The following is a 24356-nucleotide window of genomic DNA, read 5'->3' as shown; positions in this document are numbered from 1 at the left end:
ATGATAAATATGCAGTAGTTTACATTGCCATTGATGAAATGTTGGGGGCTCATTATCAATCCAGCAGGAAGTGATGCAGAACCGAAATACAGACATACAGATAAAAAGGAATGCTTCTTCAGCCCTAGATCTTATCCCGGACTGATCAGTTTGAATACCAAAAATTACCAGTTCGGGAGATAATTTCACAGCAATACCTAGAGTATAATTAATAAAATATTCAATATCAATAATAAAGCGAGAGAGTTTGACACATCTAAAAAACATATGAATAGAATCCGCATCCTCCTCCGCACAGCGATTACATCTTGAATCTCCCCCAACCTTCCATTTTGCTATCTTAACAGGAGAGTAATAAAGATCAAAAATAGACATGGAATGTTGACTTTGAAGGGATCCATTAAAGAGTACTTTCATAGATATTTCAATTGATCTTCCCATATCAATATTTAGTAAATCTAACTTCCTTTGCCATCTGTTCTCAACTAAAGATAAATCATCCTCAATTAAGTTATTTGTCAATTGATAGACTGAACCAATTTTCCTTGTTTTCCTAATGGCCTCCAATATCTTATTAGCGTTCATACAAGAATGAGCGAGAAGGCCTTTTGATGCTAGAAAACTCCGAATCTGGAGATATTTAAAGAAATGATGTTGTAATAAGCCAAATTGGTTCTGAAGGACAATAAATGAGGAAAATTGGGAATCTTGGTATAGATCACCGAGAGTCTGTATGCCTAAAAGAGACCAAACTTTTATAATTTGATCATGAAACACAGGTGGTAAAGCAGGGTTATTAAGCAAAGGAGAATAATAGCTAATTGAACCCAAACCAAGATTTTTTTTTTTAAATTGTCGCCAGATTGCAGCACATGCTAAGATAATCTTAAATTTGTTTTTTTTTTATAGTAGCTGGGTTCAATAATTTTAACTAAGCATTGAGGGGCCATTTTACCCAGTAAAAGTTCATAGACAGATGGATGGAGGGGATTTTCAGTGATAATGTCTGAGAAAATAAGTATGCCCATAGATCTTATAGTGATGAGCCAATAATACAGCCGGAAGTTGGGGATTCCCCAGCCCCCTTTCAGCCTGGGTAGATAACACCACTTGAGCGCTCGACGAGAGCGACGATACCCCCACAGAAATCTAGAGATCATCCTATCAATTTTTGTAAAATAAAATGCAGGAAACAAAAGGGGTATTGTTCGAAATAAATATAAAAACTTAGGAAAGATTAACATTTTAATTATATTAACTCGACCATAAATGGAGAAATGTAGATTATTTAATCTCTCCAGAGTTTTCTTAGAAGAATTCAAAACAGGTTCGATATTCAATCGTACGATCTCATCAACCCTGGGAGAAATAGTAATCCCGAGATATTGGGCATGAGCATCAAAGACTAGTTCATTAGGACGATCAGAATCAAAGTGAATTAATTTAGTTTTGGCCACATTTAACTTGTAGCCGGATAAGAGACCGAATTCTTCCGCAAGAGAAATAATTTTAGGTAAGGCACGTCTAATATCTGTAGTGGTGACGGCTACGTCATCTGCGTATGCGAAAATTTTGAATAAATTAGTATTAATTTGTTCTGGTATAATATCTAGGGTGGAAGAAAGATTGCGAAGGTATGGTTCAAGGTATAAGGCAAACAAGAGGGGCGAACAAGGACAACCTTGTCTGGTCCCCCTAGTTATTATAAAACCCCTAGAAAGAGAATTAGTAATTCTAATAACGGCTTTGGGGTGAGTATATAAAGTTTTAACTGCATTGATAAATGCGATAGGAAAGCCCATCCAAAACATAACAGACCATAAAAACTCCCAGGAGACCCTGTTGAACGCTTTTTCAGCGTCCAACAGGGCCACCGCAACTGGCGATTCAGAAATCTGAGCCCAATCTAATAGGGCTATTATCTTTTTAACATGGTCTGTGGTATCTCTTTTCGATATAAAACCGTGTTGTCTAGGGGAAACAAGAGTCGGCATTAAGGGATTAAGGGGCAGATTTATGACGACTGGCGCATCCCTGCATATCAGCAGGGATGCGCCAGTTATTGTGCGCCACAGCTCCGCCACCATGGATGCGCCGCATTTACAATGCGGCGCACCATGGGGCAAAAACGGCACAGATGCGTGACGCATCTGTGCCGTAAAAGTGGCGCATTGCTGGAGTTGCGTCGCAAGCGCGACGCAGCTCCAGCAATGCTCTGGGGGGCCCTATGGTTACAATGCTGCGTCAATCCTTACGCCTGCTTCAAGCAGGCGCAGGGTTTTGACGCAGCATGGGCTCAAAAGTGACTGAGTGAAATCTTGTAGATTTCACTCAGCCACTTTTAGGAGGCGTTCCTGCGCCGGAACGCCCCCCCCTGTGCAGGTACGCCCACATGTGGCGCAAGCTTTACAACGTGACGCATCTCCCTAGATGCGTCACGTTGTAAATGGGGCGCAACATGGCGCAGGGTTTACGCCGCCGCTGCGTCACAAAAGTGACGCAACGGCGGCGTAAAAGTGGCGCAAGTCCGATATAAATCTGCCCCTTAGTCTATTGGCGAGAATTTTAGAATAAATCTTACTATCAGTAGAGATGAGGGAAATAGGCCGATACGAACCTAATTCTTCACTATTTTTACCTTTTTATTAAAAAATTACGATAATAGCATGGGACCATGATTCCGGTGAGTTACCTGTAAAAGCCGAACAAAAAATCTTAATCAACTCCAGCTTTAAGATTCCTTTCAATTTGTGATAGAATTCTAATGGAATAGAATCCGGGCCCATGGCTTTTCCAACCGCGAGACCATTAATAGCTAGATCAATATCTCCCCATGTAATTGGGGTACTGAGACATTCAAAAAAATCTGATGGCATTCTAGTAATATTGATCTGGTCGAGAAAATATTTAATCTCAGGGCCGGGTACTATGTCAGATTGATGATATAACAATTGATAGAATTTGTTGAATGCTGCTAATATATCGGCTTTAGAGGTTTTAAACTCGCCATGGAGATCTTGAATTTTGAAAATCTCGTTAGCCATGGATCTTTGACGTAATCTTTGAGCCAAGACCTTCCCAGTTTGTTCACTAAGTTCGTAGCTTTCAGTCCGATGTTGATTGTGTTGTGCAGCGACCTGGTCAGCTATATAAGCATAAACAGAGCTACGTTTAATCGAGAGATCTTGTTGAGATTCCTCTATTTCTTTCTTCAATTTAATATTCTCCGCGAGCCGTTTCTCTGCATTCAGAACCAAATTGCAGTCACTTTTAAATTTATTGCGCTTATTCTTTAATTGAAAGTTGGCATATTTTAAAGTCTCACCCCGTACAACTGATTTAAATGTATCCCAAACTACTGGAATTGAGGCCGTGTCGTTATTTAAATCGAAGAACTCCTGAATGACATTAGACATGAATTTTACATAGTCAGGTTGTGAGAGTAAATTCCGTTGGAATGTCCAGGTTGATTTCTCTGTCTGTCCAGCTGACGGCAGACTGAGCTTTAAACAGAGAGGATTATGATCAGATAGCAATCTGGGCAGAACTTCAATCTTGATTTTATCCAAAAAAAACTGGGATAAAAAAAAATAATCAATACGAACAAACTTCATATGTGGGGCAGAAAAAAACGTGAAACCAGGCTCATTTGGGTGGGTCATATACCAAGCATCGAATAGAGCATTATCTAACAATAAAGACCCTAGCGCCCGAAAAGACCGTGGTTTCAAACCGCTATATCTTGAATTTTGTCGAATATTAGAATCAGCGTCAGAGTGGATGTTAAAATCCCCACAAAAAATAATAGAAGTATTGCTAAGCGCTAGCTCCTGATTTAAGCAATTAAATAATTCGGAGTCATCAAGGTTAGGACCATAGATTGAATAAAGTAAGAGCCTACACTGAAAAACAAGAAGTTCTACCATGACCCATCGGCCCCAGTTATCAGCAGAAGTCTTGATAACTGTACCCAGATTCCGGCACATAAGTATGGCTACGCCCCGTTTAATGCCTGTCTGCCTAGAAGCAATTAGCAATTCAAATCCAGGAAACTTAAGCAGATCTTTTTTCTCCCAGGATAAATGTGTCTCCTGGAGACAGAGTATGTCAATCTGTGATAAATATATCGTAATTTAACAAGGGTACCCCTAAATTAGGTTTCCTATCATGGGGTTTTAAAGCAAAAATTTTTTGAACAAAACTATATAGGAAACAATTCAACAAAGGTAGTGCACAAACAATCCAAACATTTCAATTCTGATTTTCTATTGGTTAAATATGACAACTAATACACATATTTGTTCGTTAATTCATTTTATTTCTTACTTTTTCATTCTTATTTTTATATATATATATATGTGCAAAGCTTTTCTTTGTATATGTTTTATATCAAAATCATCATGGCATATCGTATCCATGTAAACATTTGTGATTCTATTATACAATAAAGCACCAATAGGAGACAAAAATAATGAAAGACAAAAAAACACAGAAGATAGTGATAAGTTATGGCTAATATTTGATTCTACGCGCGTTTCGGCGATCAGCCTTCTTCAGGTAGCCATAATTCTGATACCTCCTACAATAAGAGAAACAAACTATAATTGTCTGTACATACCATAACAATCTAAAGTGCATAATAATAATTCTAAAATACCTATTTCCTTATTTACAAAATTTACAAACATACATCCATTTTCAATTTAATACCATTTCCTATACATATTATCTACAAAATTCAATCTTGTTCATTTCCAATTCACCTTAGCAATCTGCAGTACTTCAAATATGACCATTATAGGTCCTGAGTTGAGAAAGTTCAAAACATTCGGGTATATTCAGTATTTATTAAGTCTTTTCACTTCTGTATGATATGGTAGAATCCACTCATCTATAATTTCTTCTGTTTATAAGGTTCCCTAGGTACTCTTTTTTGTCAAAAATATCTATGATGTTTTCGTGACCTGATTAGAAACTATATAAGGCAAATATTGTAGCGAGAATGTAAATGAAGTTCATTGGGATTCTATTTACTCGCTATACATACATTCCTGTTTGCATGTTTTATTTCATTACCTTAATACTTTATATATCAGGATACTTTTTAGCGGCGAGAAAGTATCCTGATACTAAGTCAACAGACCTGCCCCTAATAGAGAAAAATGATTGGCGGCATATATATAAAGTATTAAGGTAATGAAATAAAACATGCAAACAGGAATGTATGTATAGCGAGTAAATAGAATCCCAATGAACTTCATTTACATTCTCGCTACAATATTTGCCTTATATAGTTTCTAATTAGGTCACGAAAACATCATAGATATTTTTGACAAAAAAGAGTACCTAGGGAACCTTATAAACAGAAGAAATTATAGATGAGTGGATTCTACCATATCATACAGAAGTGAAAAGACTTAATAAATACTGAATATACCCGAATGTTTTGAACTTTCTCAACTCAGGACCTATAATGGTCATATTTGAAGTACTGCAGATTGCTAAGGTGAATTGGAAATGAACAAGATTGAATTTTGTAGATAATATGTATAGGAAATGGTATTAAATTGAAAATGGATGTATGTTTGTAAATTTTGTAAATAAGGAAATAGGTATTTTAGAATTATTATTATGCACTTTAGATTGTTATGGTATGTACAGACAATTATAGTTTGTTTCTCTTATTGTAGGAGGTATCAGAATTATGGCTACCTGAAGAAGGCTGATCGCCGAAACGCGCGTAGAATCAAATATTAGCCATAACTTATCACTATCTTCTGTGTTTTTTTGTCTTTCATTATTTTTGTCTCCTATTGGTGCTTTATTGTATAATAGAATCACAAATGTTTACATGGATACGATATGCCATGATGATTTTGATATAAAACATATACAAAGAAAAGCTTTGCACATATATATATATATAAAAATAAGAATGAAAAAGTAAGAAATAAAATGAATTAACGAACAAATATGTGTATTAGTTGTCATATTTAACCAATAGAAAATCAGAATTGAAATGTTTGGATTGTTTGTGCACTACCTTTGTTGAATTGTTTCCTATATAGTTTTGTTCAAAAAATCTGTGATAAATATATCATTCTAATCAGCATAGCTCTTTTTTTTGAGTCATTGAGACCATTAACATTAAGAGTACAAATTTGAATTATCTTATGCATTGAAAAAAAACAAAGAGAGACATTGTAAAAATTATAGAATTATGGAAATTGTAGTGTGTCACAAATGATTTCCTATGAGATTGAAGACCAAATAGAATACAATGACATTCCAATACTTTACCAGATATTACATTAATAAACAACCAATCTGAATTAGACTCCATAATCAGAAAAAAACCAATCGAGCATTCTTGCTCAGCTCTGACTGATGTTGAGTTACACCCCCACCACCCCCACCACCCCAGCAAACCCTCCCCTAACACCATCCCCCCACCCCAACCCACCTTATGAGGCACAGGGACAACCAGTCCCTGGGATCAGCGAGTACCACCCCGCCCCCCTCCCAGATGACCCAAAGAGAAAAAAATTCAAAAATCCGCTTAATCCAGCCAACAAACAATCTCAAACAGTACCAAATTGACAATTTTGGCCCAAAAAAAAAAAAGAAAAAAAAAAAAAAACACTAGTACATGATAAACATATGAAATACTAGAAGAAGAAAAAATAAATAAAAAAATAAACAAAAACAGTGCTGTAATAGAGTTAACATTCGATTATAGAGAATCTAGATATTCCTTGGCCAAAATTTCAGAAACAAAAAATCTTGTTTGATTCTTAAAAATAACTTTAAGTTTGGCTGGATTTTGTAGATAGACAGTAGCGCCTTTTTCTTGGAAGCCGGCAATTAATTGTCGTAACTGCCATCGCTTGGTGACAGTTGATTGGCAAAAATCCGGCCTGACAAAGAAGCAGCAGCCATTAGCAGAGCGTTTTTTGTTGGGTCTGGCCAAATCAGAAATAGCTTCTCGAGCTAAAAAGTTATTAAATCTAACCAAAATGGCTCTCGGATATTCTCCCTCTTTAGGCTTAGATTTACTTTGGAATGGAAACCGGTGGGCACGTTCGATAACTAGCGGCCAGTCCCAAGAAGTAAGTTCCGGGAATGCAGTAGAAAAAAGATCACAAATACATTTTCGGATATCTGTTCCCCCAAGATTCTCAGGGACGCCTAAAATACGCAAATTATTCCTCCTCGAGTGATTTTCCAACTCGGCAAGCTTGAAGCTGACATCGTCCCGTTGGGCCTTAACCAGGGCAAGTTCCTTTTTTTGTGTAGCAACTTCGTCTTCCAAGGTAGAGATCCTGGTTTCGGCCTCTGAGACCCTGGCAGTTATATCAGTACAAAATTTGGTAAAGCGGCGCACAGCATTTTTTACTTTTTGACAGGTACCTTGTGTGCGAGCTATCTCCATTTTAGTGTCCGATCTGTGAGCCAGCATTGTTTGATAAATCATATAGAGAGTCACTGCCGAGGAGGAATCAGAAGAAGGTTCTTCGCAAATGACTTGCTCATTTGGAGGATCAGGCTGTACAGAAAGGGAGTCCTCGGGACCATTAGATCTGTTCAATAACCAGTTCTTGAGTCTGTTTCTGTATTCTAGCAGGGAGGGTGAGGTCTGTATGTGAAGTGAGAGGTCGTTCCAAGACTTTGCGGTGAGGTGGGAGAAAGAGTGTCCTCCACTGTTACTACGGCAGATACATGGGGTGTGAGCGAGGAAGATGGAGGTAGAGCCCAGGTGTCTGGAGGGAAGGTGGAAATTCAGTCAGTGGTTGATCTACGCTGGTCCTTGCTTCTGGAGGGCTTTGAGGGCATGGATCTGCATCTTGAATTGGTATCTCTTCTGAATGGGGAGCCAGAGGAGCTTCTTGAGGTGGGGGGTGTGGGTCTGTTTGGGAGATCTAGGATGAGTCTGGCCACTGAGTTCTGTATCATCTTCAGTCTCTTGAGGAGGTGTGCGGTGATTAGCTAGCACACAACGTCTGGCAGGGTCTTGGCTGCCAGATAGAAGACACTATGTAGTTGCTGATAAATCTGAGATGTGGAATCTGGGACTTTTTTCACCACTCAATTGGGGTAATCATTGGACAGCCGAACATCCTTGCCAGATTACAAAGCAATGCCATGTTTTTTACAGGACTTTAGGATAACATTCCATGTTGATTGTATTTGTACATATAGGTGAAGTAACCCAAAATATGACAAGGGGGGGCCCCAGAGGAGACCCATGTCATACAGATTTCCCTTCTGGCTAATAAGATTGAATAAAACAGTAATCTTCTCTTGGAAGCATTCAAGATGGTGCTATTTATGGAGTCTAATCCCGCCTCAAAAACAGTATGGCTTACCTTTATACTGTACCCAAACACAGTTGATACAATTTCACTTACTTTCTTCCAAAAATTGCCCAGAGCAGGACAAGTTGCAAACATATGCAGTTCATTTGCCATTTCTAAGCTGGACTGTTTACATCTGGGTACATCATCAGAAAATTTGGCAAATTTAGCTAGCCTCTCTGGGCTCCAATATATATCCTGTGAAGGGTGAAAGAATGATTTCTTTTTAGGGTAACACATTTACAATTAAAGATACTTGCCATAAATCTGGTAGATCCAGCATTAGCAGGCATTCTTCCCATCTTGCGTGTAAATACGCATGTTTTTTTGTCTTCTACTTTTATCAGTTCCCAATACCAAATGGTCGCCTCACGATTTAGTTTTGCTCCATCTTGAATCATGCCCTCACAATACCAGTTATCTTGCAAACTCCACTGTTGCCGAGACCACCATGTGTAACATTAGATATGACCACCCAAGTTTTGAAATTCAAACAATCTCCTATGTCTGCCCCCACCCCCCCGGCAGATGCTGCTACTCTTAGTGGGAGACTAAGTTGGTTATTCAAACACACTGGTTTTACGGGTGACTCTCACACTGCAGCACACTGGGTGTAGTAATGGATTCCAAGCACTTTATTCATGTGGTACCATACTTGTAACATGGCCCTTAAGATTTTCTAATGAAACCTTCTGAAAGTATTTTAGCACAAATTTATACAGGAATTTATTCTGGCCTAAATCCTTTAACATTGCACCATATATAATTCCTGTAGGTGATTGTTCTGGCTGTGGCAACAGCATCCCACTGTTTTTAAAATGAAAAGAGTAGACAGTTAGTAGCAAATCAGATAATGTCAGGCCTCCTTTTTCTAACTTCCTCCTCAGCTTTTTCTAAGAAAGTCACACATCCTATGGAGCCCCAATGAAACTACTAATCATGCCCTGTATTTCAGCAACACTGTTTTTTTTTTAAAACAGGAGCAAGATACTGTTTAATAAAACAATATGTTTTGGTAGACTCACTATTTTATGAAATTAACTCATCCGTACATTTTTAACAGCAGGTCTTTCCATCTCCTTAACAGGTCCTGAATTTCTTTATGAACCCTCTCTAGGTTCTTTTCTGGTAACGTCTCTAGATTTTGTGTAATTTGAAGTCCAAGATACCTAATCTGCTTTGTAGAATTTTGAATATACTCTTTAAGATTCCACCCCATTGTTTCAGTTTTTTCCTTATTGATCTGGTAGCCCGATAAGACCCTCAATTCATTTACCATATTCTCTATTTTCATTTTTAAAGTAGCCAGATCAGAAGTATAAGGCCACCTTTCAAACTAAACCCAAGGTCTTGAATGGAGTGATGCTCATATATGAGTGGAGTAATTGGGCGAATTGGTTCAAAATATAGGTTAACCAATAATGGTTAGAGCATGCATCCTTGTGTAGTCCCTCTCGCTATATAGAATCTACTTTGCAATACCTCATTTATTAGAACTCCAGGCCGAAGGGCCACTGTTTAGGGCTTTAATAGTATTGATCATGGTTTTACTAAATCCGAACACCCCAAGAATTACCAATGATATGCCCAATTTACCCTATCGCTTTGGGGGCATCCAAAGTGGGCAGTGCTAGAGGCATTTATTATGTCTTAGCTATATCAATGGAACCCATTAGGATGTGTGTCTGCTCCTTTAGCTGCCTTCAAGGTGCAAATCCTTGATCATCTGGATAAACTATAAAAGAGACAATAACGATAATGTGTTTCACAATGATGCCCGTAAACACCTTAAAATCTATTTGTCGCAATTGTGGCTTGCACCACCAATTTCAGAATTCACAAGTGAATAGATCCTGTTAGGAGTCAGGCTTCATGTGCCATAGTTACACTACATCTCCCAGAATGCTCAGAGAGAAATGTAGGGCGTGCACTGTCCCATACGGAAGTAGGAGTGGTCAGCTGATTGGGAGGTTCTTAAGCCCTCAGCTGTTGTGCCTCAGTGCTTGGCTTTCATTGTTTGTACCTTGCCCTGTTCCGTGGTCGGATAACCTCAACTTATTCCCTGTTCCTGAATCCTCTCTGTGAGATTGCCAGAGCCGCTGCTAGAAGAACTGGTCTTTGTTTGTGGTGCTTTGTTAGCACGAGGTCGCGCTGTTACCCTCAAGGGTGTTTTGAGTTTTGTCTTTCACGGGCTGTTTTATTGCATTTCTTTAAACTCGCATCCAGCACGAGAACATGATACCTGCCTGAAATAGCGCTCTCCTTTTTGTGGGACGAACAGCCTTTTTAGGTCTCGCCTGAGACAGCGCTTTAGCGCTGCTCTCGCGAGAGCTTTTGTAAAAGGGGGATCTGGAAGTGCAAACGAGTGCTTTTCAGGCCTCCAAATACAGTGCATGTGCGCCGGGCGCGCGCACCATTTGGCAGCCTGAAACGCACTGCCTGATCACGTTCGCGGCCGCTTTGATGTCGTCAGTGAGGGCCGCTTTGATGTCCTCAGTGAGGGCCGCTTTGACACCATTTGCCACCCCCTTCCTGCTTGTTTAAACATTCTAAATAAACACTTGGAAATATAACTATACTACGTAGCCCTGCCTTTGGAATAGCCTTGAGAGCCCACTCGTTTACAGTTCCTGCAGGCATACGCAGCACACTTGCCCCACTTCAAATAAACTTCAGTTCGCCTAACGCCAAACTTTAGCACAAATGTGATCCCTGCCTCCGGCGCTCCTATCAACAAATTAACAAGTTGTTGTCACAAAGCTTTACAGGAACCAGACCACCGAATTAAACTACAAACAGTGCCGTCGTTTTTTCTATGATGCACTAAGGCGGTGGGCGCCCTTTCGGGGACGGGTCATAGTCGATGACTGTGTGCACAGGGCATCTCCACCAGCACACAACGCGGCTCGTCCACCTCTGAATGATCCAACCCCTGAAGCCCGGCATGTATTTAAACATGCAGCACCTAGATCTCTGGTTCTGGCTTGTATTTTCACTTTCCCATTTCAGTCTCCAGCATGACAACTGCTAGTGGATGAAATGCACACCACATGGCCGTGGCTGAAGGCGCCACACGTGGCCTGGGGACACTTTGCAGCTATTTAGACTTTACGAATGTAAAGCAAGCAAAAGCTGAAAGGCAACTTAAGCCAGCGAAAGCCTCTATGCGCCGCTAATTCCATTTACCAGCCTCATGTTGCATCAAAAACAAAACCCCGCCCGCCGTAATCTCTCAAACGGCAGTACAAAGAAATGCGTACTATCCGATTGCAACATCGGAAATGAAGCATTTTTGAAAGTTGGTCTTTTTTATCAGCCTTCTCCATTTGCTGCATTCTGATACAACCAATGAAAACCATTCATTGCATAAGTTAAGTTACCTTCCCTTCCAGCACTCGTGGTGTGACGACGTCATCACCGCCAGTTTTGAGCCGCCACATTTAGCTTTCGATTTACTGCCTGTGTTGTAGATGGCAGGAAATGAAAGGCAGTGAGTCACTTTCACGCACTTTGACACAGAGTCACTAACTAGGTCACAAGAGTCAGGTGACGGGATAAGTGAGGTACAGAATTCCATTTCCACGCGTCATTTCCAATGACGCTTTTAATGTCCCTGAACTGTGTTGCTTCAGTGTGCTAATCCTAAACAATTGCAAATATATTTAGTTGCAGCAGGATTGTTTGTTTCTGGGCGACAGGAGATCTCCCTTTGTCCTTGCACAGAAGGCAATGCCTACCGAAGATAGGTCACCCAAGCTTCCTACTATTGGAGTGAAATGGGCAGTGACCTTCAGGAGTGCTTTAAGTGTCCTCTTATCTGAAATAGCTTTATTCTCCCGTTATATATTCTATATTGCTATCTGTCAACCCAGGGGATTGACTCGTGACACCTGTTGGTACTAAAAACTAACTTCAGGAATTTATCTTACACATCTGTATTTAATAACACCTTCAGCACATGAAGCATCCGATCAAGTAAACCATAAAATAACATTTGGTGCCCTGTTAGAAACCCCACGCCTCCGAAGTTGCATTCATTCCAAGTCCCTCTTTAAAGGAGCTCTTTATTCCACAAAAAGCAGTTCAAGTTTCAGCTGCATTGGCGTAACACAGAACCTCGCGGCGCAGATTGGCCCCCAACCTCTCAGGGGCCCCAAACCCGTCAGGGGCCCGCATTCAGCCAAATGCAATTAAATATCCGTGCGATATAAGATATTCGGTGGGCAGGGGTCACTTCACTTTGCTTTACGCCACCGTTCAACTGATGCTTATAAACGGAACAAATAATCTAACATACTCTGCTCATAGTCTGTTTTTGCAGCAGGCACTATTTCCTTTTTAGGTCTTGCCTACAGCCTGCTTTAGCTGTCTGGCAAGGGCCTCATGTCCCCACATAAAGAAAGACACACACATCCCCAACTGAGGTTTAGATGGATTTAAGGTATGGCTCCCAGATCTGTACATCAAGTGTTGGTAGCAACACATGGCATTTCGCGGATGTGAGCATCTGAGAAGTAGTGCCTCTAATTACACACAATGTCAGACCACTGAACGCTGCACCGTTTCCTACCCATCCCTCTCCTCGTGTTACCCCACCAGGCTGCTGCATGTGTGCCTGGCAGGGCCCTGTAATACAGCTCCCTCTGCTGGCCCTCCCTCACACTTGGCATATGCACCCTCTGCTGGGGCGTCATCCCTGCCAGGCGGGGGAAACACTCATCAAAAAGAAGAAGAGGGCCCCTGATATAGTAAATATGCACGCAGCAAAAACAGAGGTGAAGAAACCAACATAGCAGACAAAAACAACCAACCCACATACATAAAAGGGTGGAATGTCTCACCTCAATATAAAGCACTGAAGCGTCACATTGGACCCAAGTGGTTCAATAGATCAAATAGTAAACAAGCATTTGCAATGCAATAGGTCTCGCAGTTATACGAGTTTGAGCTATTGGCATTATAAATGACAGTGCCTTTTATTTATGTTTTAAAAAAACCAAACTTAAATAAAAAGCATTGTCATTTACAATGCCAATAGCTCAAACTCCTATAAATGCGAGACCTATTGCATTGCAAATGCTTGTTAAATGTGTGCTCGAGCGCAAGGGAGCGTTGCATCTTTCTCACGTTTCCATCACCCGTGTCGGTCGAGCAGTCTTTTCCTTTTCCAACGCGAGGGTGTGTTGAATCTTTAGAAGCTGCCGTCACCTGTGTTGAACGCAGGGACAAGTTAATTTCCTCACTCGGTAACTTCCCGTGTGAGACACGCTGTTTCCCAATTTTGTTAGCTGCCTTTCCAAACGCTTGTAGCAGCGTGTTATCAACTTCCTCTTTATTCTGTGTACTGTTTTGTTCTGTTAAAGCGCCACAGCGCTTGGAATTTGACCCTCCTTTGCAGGACTCCAAATGATCGACTGGAGATAATTATTTTGAACTACATTTCGGATGAAGGGCGGACGTATGCTCCCAAATTGTGTTTGTAGTTCATAATTCTGACTTTACAAAAGACTATTCCCCGCCAACCTTTTTATTTTTTAAGAGCCCATCTCCTGAGACTACAACCAGCCTCAAATCAAGTAAGTGTGGGATAGTGCACAACCTGAGGTATTAGCTTAAGTCTTGAGTGTGCTGTTTCTTATATGTTAAGCTCTTTACTTAATTGTGTTTGTTTTATTCTCCTACTACAGAAATCCCACGTCTATTTGGACTGGACCTTCTCCCTGTTGGCTGCGTTGGGACTTCTCTGGTGGTCCTCCTTGGTCCCTTCATTTTCTGGGGATATTTGCGTCCCTCTAGTGAGTTCTGTTTTGGCACTACGGAGGCTGTATCCCTGGGAAAGGGAGGGACTCTCTCTTCGCTTTGGGGGAACGGGTACTTCTGCCTGGAGAACCAGTCTTCGCCCGACAGATCCTTCTAGTGGTATTATTGTTAAATTGCTTTATTCTTCGTTTGTAATATAAAAACAACCAAGCAGCCTACGCGTTTCGTCCAGCTTCAGTGGACTTCATCAGGGCTCATTATTGTCATTCAGTTTCTTATTACTGTAAGGAATTGCACACATGTTGTGCTATCCAGTATGTTTTTCCATGTTAGAACTATTCCGACCTGTATCCAGGGTAGTTCGTTAGTAATCAGCTCCTGTGCCGTAACCGTTCGATAATGCAGGATGCCACAAAATCCATGTCTTCCCCCATGCAGTAGAGAGCATGCACAGGAGACGTGTAGTAGAGAGCATGCACAGAAGCCAATTACTAACAAACTACCCTGGATACAGGAGGGAATAGTTCTAACGTTGGAAAAACATACAGGATAGCACAATGTGTGTGCAATTCCTTGCAGCAACAAGGAACTGAAGGACAATAATGAGCTCTGAGGAAGTCCACTGAATCTAGACAAAACGCGTTGGCTGCTTGGCTGTGTTTTATTACAAACAAAGAATAAAGCAATTTAACAATAATAACACTGGAAGGATCTATTCATTTATGAATTCTGAAATTGGTGGTGCAATCCACAGTTGCGACAAATCTAATAATGGTCTTGGATACTGCTCTCTGGAGACAGCGGGAGCGGTGGAGGTGCACACCATTGGAGTATAATACTCCAAATACTGGACTCTTTGTGGGGTATTTTGTTGTTTTTTCTGTAAGAGGAGGTGCATCACATATACACATAAGTGTGTATATATGGTCTTGCTGTCTCCCCTTCCTATTACCTTAAAATCTATGTTTAATAATTATATCGGCCTATAGGAATCTGAGCTTTTAGGGTACTTGCTTGACTTTAAGATTAATGTTTATCATAGCTAAGGTTGGGCGGAACTCGCAGAATTTCACACTGCAGAATTCTATAAAAAAATTCCAGAAATACAAAAAAACTTCATGAGATTCCAGAGAGTTATGCCAACGGGTGGAAAAAATGCATGTGGCACTACTCGTGCTAACTTTTAGGTTCGGTAGCGCTTTCCAAGCTGAAAAATAAGCACGGATGGCAACATGCGGTGTTCAAGGGCCACGGACATTCGGGTTGATTTTGCTGTCGCTCCAGTAGAAAGTTTACTTGAGAAGCAGCCCTCTGACTGCTCCCATGACCGCTCATGTTAGGTTTCCTTGCGAAGGCAGGCTAGGGCATGGCAAATTTCGGCATGCTCACCAGCTCACTTGCTGTCGCCTCGCGTCATTCTTATTGTCATTGCATTGCTCAAACAAGAAAAAAATTCTGCCATGCGGCGATTGGCTGAATTTGGCCGGGACTCCGTGTTAAAAGAGACACGCAGAGTCGCCAGATTCCTCTAGTTCCACAAGCGGGATTAAAAATTCCACCCATGCCTAATATTATGTGCATTCCACGAGAAAGGATACCTTTCAGATTGTATAGAATTGAGTTAAGCAGTGTTTTCCATATTGGGACTACTTGCTCTTTCAAAAGTTTATTTATTTCTTCTGGAATCCCATTGGGTCCTGCTGCTTTCCGATTCTTCAATTTCTTCATTTGTTTTAGTATGTCTTCTTTAATTGTATTCATCGTTAGGGCTACATATTGGGTACGTGATATTTCTGCCAAACGTCTATCTGCTAACCACTTTCTAATTTTGATTGGGTCAGGGTTTATTTCTTTCCTGTATAAAATACAAAAAGTTTTAAAAATTATTTCTGTTGCTATTTTGTTTGGGACATTTAACACTTGACCCAATTCATTAGCGATTAGCATTTTAATAAAGTTTCTAGCCTCATCTGTTTTTGTTTTCCAGGTGAGCAGAGCCACACAGTTCTCACCATATGTGAACTTCTGCAGCTAGCTGACTTCCCTACATTTTAGCAGTTGGTATTCTAAATAAAGTTTAAGGTCATTTTGAGCACATTTAAGATCTTGTCTTACCCTGACTAGTTTTCTGGGATATGTTACACTTACTTGCTGTACCTCAGCTTTTTTCACGCAATGTGATCCTGTTGCTTCCGACGTTCCTCACGACTCTTCCTCTCATACTTATATGATGCTTTACTAATAATCCCCCTAATGTAGACCTTATGATAGTCCCATACCATTTTACAAGAGGCTGCATCTTTAATCTGATTAAAGTAATACTGAGTACACTGTGTTATCTCTTTGTTTGATTCCCTTGTCAGTTAGTAGGATTCTATTTAGAATCAGCGTGCATCTGATATGTGTATTAGGTTCCGGAAATTCTAAGATTAGACTGACTGCTAAGTGGTCGGTGATATGTGCCGGAAGGTGAGTTTATCCCCCCAGCCATTTGGACCAAAGAGTGTCCTGGCAAGAAATAGTTCGGTCCAGAATGATGCCTATACTTATTACTAAAATAATTATAACCTCTCTGATGCCCCCACTTCAGATGTCAAATATCACATAAACTTAGAGAGAGCATCTTATCTTTAAGTTTGCAAGATACTTTTGGGATATAAATTTATTTACATTTGGATGAACTGTCTGGTGCACTATCTAAAATGGCATTGAAATCTACCCCTATTATAGAAGGAAAAAACATGCTGATTAGGTTTGATGCAAGCTGTCTCAGGTATGAAGGTTTATCACTGCTAGTGCAAGAAGAAGGCTGCACATAATAATATTGTCTGCCTTACCCCCAGTACAGCCATAACCCATCTTCTGGAGCTTTCAGTTTTGTAATCTGTCACCCTTGCTCCGGTATTCTTTCTAACAATAATTGCTACCTCCTTTGTACACTTCGGGCCCAATTCACAGAACTAATTCAAGACAAAATCCTAAATTTACTACCATTTTCGTATTCACAGAAGGCACTTACTCATTTTGGTATTCACAGAAGTTAGGAGTCCTAACTTTAGGACTCCTAAATGCCTTCTGTGAATACCGAAAGTCTTAAAATTGGGATTTTTCTCAGTTTAGGAGTCCTAAAGTTAGGACTCCTAACTTTACTACTACTAAACTGAGAAAAATCCTAATTTTAAGGCATTCGGTATTCACAGAAGGCATTTAGGAGTCCTAAAGTTAGGAGTCCTAACTTTACTACCACTAAATTGAGAAAAATCCTAATTTTAAGATGTTCGGTATTCACAGAAAGGCATTTAGGAGTCCTAAAGTTAGGAGTCCTAACTATACTACTACTAAACTGCGAAAAATCCTAATTTTAAGACTTTCGGTATTCACAGAAGGCATTTAGGAGTCCTAAAGTTAGGACTCCTAACTTCTGTGAATACCGAAATGAGTAAGTGCCTTCTGTGAATACCAAAATGAGTAAGTGCCTTCTGTGAATACCAAAATGGTAGTAAGTTTATTATTTTGTCTTAAGTTAGTTCTGTGAATCGGGCCCAGCATGTCTTGGGCTCACCTATATTTCGTAAACCCCCCTACACTCTACTCTTTGTAAGTCTGTTTCTTTCAGTATAATATTTCACGCTTTAAAGTCCCCCAAATACTGTAAAATTAAGTTTTGTTTTCTCCTAGTACATCACCCATTAATTAAGTTACTAACTCAATCAGCTTACCTATATCTGTACTTCACCTCTTCCCTGCAACCTCTCTCAGGGTTAAATTTATGCTTGGTTGGCTGCGTGCTGTTACATACTTTAACTCTCTTCCTTCAAGTGTGATAAGGACCCTATTTCTTGTTTTTCTCCACATGCTCCCCACTCAGGGACCCCCCACCCTAGAAACTCCCACTTTCTGCATGGCAGTATACCCATGCCAATATGGGACGTACCTACTGGTTTGACTTTATTGATTCAAACTTTATGTTCTTTACCCTTGTGTAAAAATAGATATTCACAGCATTCTGCAGAAACTAAAAGGTCACTTGAGGCTGTGAAGGGTCCCCATCACCTGAACTTAAACTCAGAGGTTGCACATACAAATAAGGTTTTAAACATGAGGTTCGTTGCCCTTCCAGTATGATTGGAGGATCTGTCCGTAAAAATAAGAAGATTGTCTACATGGATATGAATAAGCAGCCAATGTCTTCAGTAAATTCATTAATCTTTTAAGATAATGGAGGCAAAGCAAAAGGACACAAAAATCATGCCAACACAATTAACCAAAGAGACTGTGGAGCAGATGGAGTCTTCTAAACAGTTGGAGCAGACTCAGAGCGCATTAGAGATACCAACAGCTAATCGGTTTGACCCGTTGGCTAATCTCATGGACCAGGGCAGAGGCGTAGCTAGAGCTTGTGGCGCCCGGGGCTATCTCTCAGATTGCCGCCCCTGGGGGGGGGGGGTTGCTGGGGAAAAAGGATGGTGAGCACTTGAAAGAGGTCCGAGAGACACGTAGTATCGCCGCTAATAGTAACCTCGATCATGCAAGTTACATGCACATACATGACACAGTCCAAGGCTACACAGTTGAATGCACCGGTGACTGGCAGTGACTGGCAGTACTAAAGAGAACACACAGACTGCATGATCTATCTGGGGACTCAGAAAAACCACATGTGACATCCATCAGAGAGCTGCGTGAACAATTACCTGGTAATCCCCTCAGCACAATGCAAACATGCACATACATGACACTGTTCAGGGATCCATCATCTACAGGTGACATTAAATGACCATTCATCATGGTCCCCCCATTAAAGCAGTGCACTTTGTGATCTGCATGGTACATGTTCTTTGCAGCAGGCACATTAACCCTCTGTGATACCTTTCCAGGAGTCAACTCTTCCACTAGACAAAACTCCGATCTCTCTCTAGGAAGAACATTAATCACCGAAGTTATCATGACATTTCTATTGTTTCTGAAAATTGCTGGAGGCCAGGAAGGAGGCAGCAAGTTTACTTTAAACCATAATATACTTGCAAACACTACACACCCACCCGAAATAGGTACCCAGTGCAGTCACACCGTTCGCATCGTCCTAATCTGCTCAAGGTTCATGTGACCTCAGTGACAGAGTCACAGCGACTGGATCACTGTTGCTCTAGGGTGTGCTGCTTCGTAGGCCTGCCCGCAAGACTGGAGATGAACTTCAGTATGGATTGTGGTTAACCCACAATTGACACCACTAGGGTACACCTGCTTGTGCTAAGACATCAAGCCTTCTAAGGTCTAGTGGGGCCTTCTAAGGTCTAGCATGGGAATGTGCTCCCTCAGTAGTGTGGTCTGGTGGACTGGTCATGAAGGCTGAACCCGGTTCCCCAGTTCCAAATTCGACAGCTCTGGCCATAGTGCCACATCGTCTCCCCCACTGAACACCATAGTGCCCCACTGAGAGAAACTCGCACTGCCTTCAGCTACAACCTAATTGTGCCCGCTATAAACACTTGGATGTGGCTCAATTCAAATTATGCACTTGATAAGAGTAATATGATGCCTAAAAAAAAAAGGAAAAGCAAACACTCATAGGGAATGCAAGATAAAGTAAAGCATGTGAAATGTAAGCAGAAACAACATGGTTACCTTAACCCCTTTGCCGCGGGGGTAATTCCTCCACGGCGCAGGGGACGCAGCGCCGCGGTGCTCGTGACGAGCCCAGCTCGTCATGAGGCACAGTGGAGCTGTGCTCATGACGAGTTGAGCTCGTCACGACCCCGCCCACTGATTGATTCTCCCGCACAGCCAGGGAATCAATCGCGCGTGGGCGGGCCATGACCGTTATGACGAGCCCAGCTCATCATGAGCACATCTCGACTGTTCCCTCATGACGAGCTGGGCTCGTCATGAGCATGCACGCGGTTAATGATCTCTCACTCACTATTCAGAAATCAGCAAGTGGTTTTACCTGAAAAGTTAAGGACATGACTAGAGGGCCCTGAAGGGAACCGTTTCAATGTACATTGCTTATATCCTTACAAAACGTAAGCAGTATGGTTTAAAAAGACCACATCCATAAACACAGAGACATGGTACACATTTTGTTTTCCAATCCACCCATCAACCAGGTATCGCAGTACCTCCAGGAATGGTACACTTTCCCACCTGGGAACAACAATGCTGTTCCAAGGAAGACGAGAAAACAAAAGTAGCGCTTCACTGGCAAACTCTGTAAAGTGAGGCTGATGTATTTGGATGTGAATAAAACCTATCTGGCCACTTTGCAACCACTCTGTCTTGCTTTATTTAGGTGTGTATTTATTATTCATATTTAAAACCTTCTATTTCTCTTCATCCCGCTGCACTTTGGAATAGAAAAATGTCAGAAAAAGGGCATTTCCCACATGAGTGTTTTTCTTTTTTGGATCCATTTCACAGGGAAGCAACTAAATGAAAGAAGGAAAGAGGTTGTGAACCGTTTCTTCAAGTCACGGTTTTCAGTAAGTGAGGAGCAAGACAGAAAGAGAGGGAATTATAGGAAGAGAGGGGGGCCAGCTACCAGCACAAAAAAGAAGAGAACATTGCCCGAGCCCTATTCCTTCTTTACCCTTCCCCGAACGTCCACGAAAGCAAGCCGAGCCTTATCTGAATGCCTTTGTCCTCCCCCAAAATAGTGCCGCCTGGGGCGGACCGCCCCCACCACCCCACCTTAGCTACGCCATTGGACCAGGGGACTACTAAGACCCCATTATAAATACAAAAGTGATAACTTGGTTCAAGGCAGTACATACTCAGAGAATATCCTCAGGGGAATCCCTTCTAATAAAAGCAGGCTCTAATGTAGCTTCCTTGGGTTCTGACCTCTTAGACTTGAAGGCAGAAATTAGACTGAGATTGAGACCTCAGAAAGTAACCAGAGGGATATCAGAGTGTCATGTCACATTCTAGAAGTTAAATTAGATGAACTGTCAGAAAGAACTATGACCTTGGAGGATAATTGGGAGAGAGCCAATGTAAAGATACAGAAGAATGCTTAGGTGATAGAAAACCTTAAGCAACAGAAGAAAATCCTGACAAAGGGAATGGAGAGCTTAGAGATCCACCCACATTGAAACAACTTGAGTCTTTTAAATATACCTGAGGGGGTGCAGGAAATGACTTGAAATGGTTTGTGATAAAGATCCTGTAGGGAGGTGTTTTGATGGGTAGCACTGACAATAATTTGGAAACCGAAGTACAGAGGGTGCATAGAGACCCTTTCAAACTCAACCCACCCCTAAAAGTCCCAGTAAAATATGGGTAATTGTTCATACTTCCAGTCTCAAAGAACAGCTTTTAGATGACACATTTGACAAGGTGTTGCATGTCGTTTTGCTAAACCACCTGTCAGATATTAGTATGCATTCTGATGTACTGTAATGGTTTAGCTCCTTCCTGATGGACGTACTCAGGCAGTTTATCTGTATCCATACACATCTGAGGGAAGCTTATGTTGTGGTGTTCCCTAGGGTTTGGCTCTGAGCCCAACACTTTTTAATGTGTACATGGCTTCTCCTGCTAACATTGTCGGGAGATGGGGACTAGATATCATATATTTTCTGATGACACACAACTTATGATTTCAGACAGAAGGATGTGGACACCTGTAAGGAGAGCCTAGTGGGTTGCCTTTCAGAGGTGTTGTGCTGTATGCAAAAACATTGCCTAAAGGTAAATGAGGATAAAGCAGAGGTCATCTTGTTTGGAAAAGCATACTCAGTTTGGAATAATAGCTGGTGGCCCAGTTCACCGAGCCCCACCCGACACCTGCCAAATCTGTTAGAAACCTGGGCATCATTATTGATGAAACTCTATCTATGAGCGATCAGGTGCATGCAGTTTGTGGAGTCTGCTTTGGCCCACTGAGGATGATCCGGAACATCTTCAAATGGATGCCCCATAGCTACAGGAAGACCATTGTGCAGGCTCTAATAGTTAGTCATCTGGATTATGGTAATTTATATGTTGGAATGGTTGATTATTTGTTTTCCGAATGGCAGAGCATTCAAAACACTGCTGCAAGACGGATTCTTAGTAGCTCCTCTAGGGACTCTGCCTCTGCGAGTCTGGACAAGCTTCACTGGCTACCTGTGGGGAAGCGGGCAGTATTTAAATTACTCCCAAGGCTGTTTATGGCACAGGTGCTCTGGGCCTCAGGACTAAGGTCTGGAGATATATACCAGCTAGGAATCTTTAGTCCAGTACCTCAAACACTCTTGTGCAGAATTACATTATTCAAGACCACTTGGTAGCTACTCGTTGGAACACTCTTCCACCTTATTTGAGGGAGATTTCCAAGCTCATCCCATTACGCAAGAGGCTAAAAACTTTCCTGTATGAAAAGTAGTCCATCATTTACCTATAAAATGACCGCGCTAACCACTGCATATTGTATGCCAGCCCTAGCACTGGATATCCCTTTGTGGAGGAGCAGTGTGCTATATATATGAAATAAAATAAATAAGGCAAGATGTAAGGAGAGGGAAAGGACAGAGAGTATCTAATACTACCAGACCCATACACTTCAAGAGGAACAAAAACACAAATACTTTAAAAAAAAGTTTTTTATTGATTTTGCCAACAAAGTACAGCATTACATACATGTTTCGGTGGGCATACATCTGTTGTTGTCAAAAAGATAGATAATTTGTTCCAAGAAGCGTACATCTTGCAGCATATCAACCATGGGATATGAAAGGAGACATTGCGAATACATCAGCTACCAGACATTCAACACTATACAATGGTTCAGACAGACTTCCATACAAACAGTGGACACATTGGGTATTTAGATGATTTATTAACTTGACCCATTAGTATCTAACCGGTGCTTATATGTGATGTGCTGGCCTCAAGAGTGCGCTTGTTCAACTCTATAGCATAGGTAGGAACAGCTAAGTTGAACGGGGGTCCACGTACTCTCTCAGGCAGTGCGGTCATGCAGGTATGTCAGTAGGGGGCCCAGATGATTTTGGGCTGGACAATAGTGGTAATAATTTAGCATAAGATGTTAATTGGTCTTTACAGTATATCAAGTCTGTAGGCCAGTCTTTGAACTTAGGGGCGCTCCTCCAGCCCCATCTGCACACTATTCTTCTCTTTGCCAGCAGCAGGCTCAGCGCTATGAATTTTCTATGTGCAGTTAGTAGATCTTCTGTGTACCGCAACAACGCCAGAGTTGGTGAGACAGGGATGGGGGGAGTCAACCATCCTGGACAGGGTTGTGAGCACCTCCACCCAGTATTCCCGTACTCCCTCACACTGCCATGCCAGATGTAGAAAACCCACTCCTTCTTGTCGGCATCTATCACAGCGGTCATCTGCCCTCAATTTGTACCTGTGTAATCGCACAGGCGTGTAATATACTTGGTGGATATATTTAAAATGTATTATCCGCAAGTGGCTGCTCGCTGTTCCAGTGCCTATTTGCATACAGCAATATACCCATTGTTTACTAGTTAGCGAGGCATCTATTTCTAGGTCCCAGCCTTTCCTCGGATTGTGTTGTGTGCTTGGGAGTTCTAATAAAGCAGTACGGTAGAGTCTAAACACCGCGTGCGCTAGCCCTGTTATCTGTAGAAGGGCATGTAGGGTGTCACATGTTGGTGGTTCTTGGGGGAATTTAGGGGTATTGGCTTTCACCTCGTGTCTAATTCTAATATATAAAAAGATTTCCAAGGGCGTGGTATTTCCTTCAACCAGGAGTGTCTGCCTATCTTTAATCACTCCCTCATGGTAGAGGCCACGCCAAGTGTTTAAGAATCTCTTGCGAAGCATACTTCAACAAGAGGCTTCATGAGTGACTGGTGCAAGGTGATGACATGGGAGGGGTATCAGCGGTGAGTATAGCAAGGGCTTACACACTTTTTTAACAAGTCGCTTTCATGCCATATTCGTGCATGTCACTGTGGAATAGGTGGTATCTTCCCTAGGTGGCTGCGCTCCCAGAAAGGCGGTCAGGGGTAAGGGGGCCATGTAGCCCTGCTCGAAGGCTAAATGCTGCATGAATGGTGGTAGGTGAAGCCAAGATATCATGTGGTGGGCCTGGGCACGTAGAAAATATTGCTTGATGCCTGGCGCCTCGAAGCTGCCCTGTGATAATGGTTGTGTAAGGATCCGTCAACTCACTCCTGACTGTTTACCACCCAATGTCAGCTTGACAAGCTGAGATCTAAGTGTGTCAAAAAAGGAGTGATCTGTGTGGTACAGTATGTTGAAGAATAA

The sequence above is a fragment of the Triturus cristatus genome, chromosome 5_1 (assembly GCF_964204655.1).
Source record: "Triturus cristatus chromosome 5_1, aTriCri1.1, whole genome shotgun sequence".
Taxonomy (NCBI): Eukaryota; Metazoa; Chordata; class Amphibia; order Caudata; family Salamandridae; genus Triturus; species Triturus cristatus.
This window is presented reverse-complemented; position numbering follows the sequence as displayed.